The following is a 3,118-nucleotide window of genomic DNA, read 5'->3' on the forward strand; positions in this document are numbered from 1 at the left end:
TCAATTTTATTTAATCTTTCAAAGAACCACCTTTTTGATTTGTATGTGCAGCTGAAAAACATGTGTATTCAGCTGTATTTGGGTGGAACACTCTGTATATGTCCACCAAGTCCATTTATTGCAATCTCTGGCTCAGTTCTGCCATTTATTTGCTAATTTTTTGTCTGGTTGACCTATCTTTTTGAGATAAGGGGGTGTTAAGGTCTCCTGTTAAGATTGTGGTATTGGATATTAGATTTTTCATGTCCATTAAGATTTGTCTTATATAGTTGGGTGCCCCTGTGTTTGGTGTGTACATATTTATGAGTGTTACCTCTTCCTCTTGAATTTTTGCTCAAACCAGTATATAGTGTCCTTTATTTCATTTGATCATTCTTGGTTTGAAGTTGAGACTCTCTGAGAACAGGATTGCTACCCCTGCTTCTGAGGTGCTGGGTTGTGTAGTATTGCTTTCCATCCTTTGACTTTCAGCCTATGAATGTCTTTATGAGTTAAATGTGTTTCTTGTATACAGCATATTGTTGGATTTTGTTTCCTAATTCACTGTGCCAGTATATTTATTTTAATTGGTAAATTGAATCCATTTACATTGATGGTTATAATTGAGATGTATTGACTTATGACTGACATGTTATTTACCTGCTGATGCTTATTACTTTTTCTCCTGTATTTAATTGTTTGCCACATTTAGTGGGTTCCTTCTGTTCTTGCTGGTGGAGTCCTAATCATTTTGGTCCCTCTCTAGAACATCTTTTAGTAGTCTGTGTAAAGTTGGCTTTGTCATCATGAAGCCATGACAATTCTTTGTCATGGAAATATTTCACTTCTCCATCAAACTTGAAATAGAGTTTTGCATGGTAGAGTAGTCTGGGCTGAAATTTGTTTTCATAGAGAAGTTGAATTACTCTGCTCCATGCTATTCTTGCCTTCATTGTTTGTGAAGAGAAGTCTGCTGTAATTCTGATGGGTTTTCCTTTGAATGTGATCTGTTTCTTTTCTCTAGCAGCTTTCAGTATATTGTTCTTGTGCTGGATTTCTGGGATCTTGACTATTACATGTGTTGGTGTGTTTTTAATTGGGTTAAAGTTATTTGGAGTCCTGTATGCTTCAGTTAACTGAATGTCAGATTGTTTCCTCATTATTTGGGAAGTTTTCTGCTATTACTTCTGCCCATATTCTTTTTATATCATTTGTATTGACTCCTTCTTTCTCATTCATGCCTATTAGTCTCACATCGTTCATCTTTGCATCATCTTGCAGGTGATAAATTATTTTTTCCTGCATCCTGGTTGTTTTTAAGAGATCTTTTCTTACCTTTTTTACTAGCTGTGACAGCATCTTCAAGATCTGAAACTCTGTCTTCACCTTTACTCAAATGGTTTTGCAGGTTTGTAATAGAGATTTTAAATTCCTTTATATCTCTTTGACTCTGCTTCATGAGATCTATTTCTTTCCTGTATTGCTCATTCAAGGAATCTATCGGTTTTCTAATTTGCTCTATTTTTTTTTATCATTGTCTTCTTCTTCTTCTTCTTCTTCTTCTTCTTCTTCTTCTTCTTCTTCTTCTTCTTCTTCTTCTTCTTCTTCTTCTTCCTCTTCTTCTTCTTCTTTTTCTTCAAAATGTTACAGGCCTCATTGTCACCACTGTAAATATTTACTATGATGGAAGCATGACCTGTGTCTCAATTTAGCCACATTGACCAATTCGGGACAACAATCAACAGTGTCCATTCTAATCCAGAATGAGGTTTCTCAATGTCTTCTTTAAAAGCAGTTATTAATTCTTTTGCTACAGAGATTATTTTTCATCTGATTTCCTCCATATGTTTCTGCAGTTGATTCTTTACTTCAGATGCTATTAATTCAGAGATTTTTTTTTTTTATTTCGGAGGTTATTTCTGATCTGAGTTCCTTTATTCCTTTCTGCTGTTGTTCCTTCAGACTTTATTCATTCAGACATTTCAGCTGTGTGATTCCCAATTTCTCTCGTGCTTGTGTCCTCTGCACTTGTTCTGGGTGGGCTTGGGGTCTGAGATTGCATTTTGCTTCTTCTCTTTGTCTTTTTGTATAGCACTGTCCTCTGATCTTTGGTGTAGAGCTTGGTGCAGTTATAATGTTAGCACCTACTGATATTCATGTGCAGATCTATGAAGTTTGAATTCATTCAGTTGCAAGTGGCTTGGTCTGACTACTATGTTTAGCTCCTTCCTGCTGTAGCCCTTGGTAGTGAAACTGCTGTGCCCCTCTGGCAAGATAGAAGTTCTGCTCCTGGATTAGCTGGTTGTTTCTAGCCCCTACTCTGTCTACAGATTTCAGCTGCAGAGTTTCATCCCAGGCTTGTATGCCAGGCCTGGGCTGGGTCTGCAAGGTACCAGCAGGCAAAGGGGAGTGGGGAAGCTCTCCCACACACTTGATGGGCCTGGACTGGGCTGGCTCCAGAGGGGTGGAGGGGTCCCAAGAGCGTAGTGGAAGTATCTCTCATGCGGGGGCCTGAGTTGTATTTGGAAGGGTATAGGGGTCCGGAGAGTGCCGAGGAAGGTCTCACTCATGCAGCAGGTCTGGGTTGGATCTGGAGAGGTCCAGTGAGGGTAGGGAGCAGGGAAGCTCTCCCACACACTCGCCAAGCCTGGGCTTGGGCTGGCTCTGGCAGGGTGGAGCCATAACATATTCTTGACAATGGCAGCTAATGGCCTGGAGAAACTTTATTCTGTTATCATAATGGCAAATGGCCAGAAATCCCTTAAAAACCTTTGTTAACTCTGAAAACATGGCCTTTCCACCTTCTTCCCTGTGATACCCCCTTACCTTATCCACTAGTACTACCCTCTTCACCCTCTCTGTTGGAAACTCTATCTTGTGATCTTCTCTGTTTTTTCAGTTTCCTCCAACTGTGTCTTTATTCTTTATCTACTCCATCCCCTGCAACAACATCTCTGCCTTTTGCTTCCACCTCTGCCTTCCCTGTAGTCTGCTACCTCTCTTTCCTCTCCTGTATCAGAACTTCAGGTGTCTGAGGCCCCTCCTCGTACCGTTTTTCCTCTTGCATTTCATACCCACTCCCGTGCAACTCCCCCAGCTATGCTGCTGGCCTGTGACTGTTCACCATGTGGCCAGTTGC

At 40.5% G+C, this 3,118-nt stretch overlaps 1 non-coding gene across 1 annotated transcript; it reads right to left on the minus strand.

The window, feature by feature from the left end:
• Positions 1-1,618: 1,618 nt before the first annotated feature.
• On the minus strand, positions 1,619-1,750 carry LOC111814356. The gene has a single exon (XR_002819363.1). It is a non-coding gene; the product is annotated as a small nucleolar RNA SNORA1 (small nucleolar RNA).
• Between the last annotated feature and the right edge of the window lie 1,368 nt (positions 1,751-3,118).

This window comes from Octodon degus, unplaced genomic scaffold, assembly GCF_000260255.1.
Source record: "Octodon degus isolate 3935 unplaced genomic scaffold, OctDeg1.0 scaffold00297, whole genome shotgun sequence".
Taxonomy (NCBI): domain Eukaryota; kingdom Metazoa; phylum Chordata; class Mammalia; order Rodentia; family Octodontidae; genus Octodon; species Octodon degus.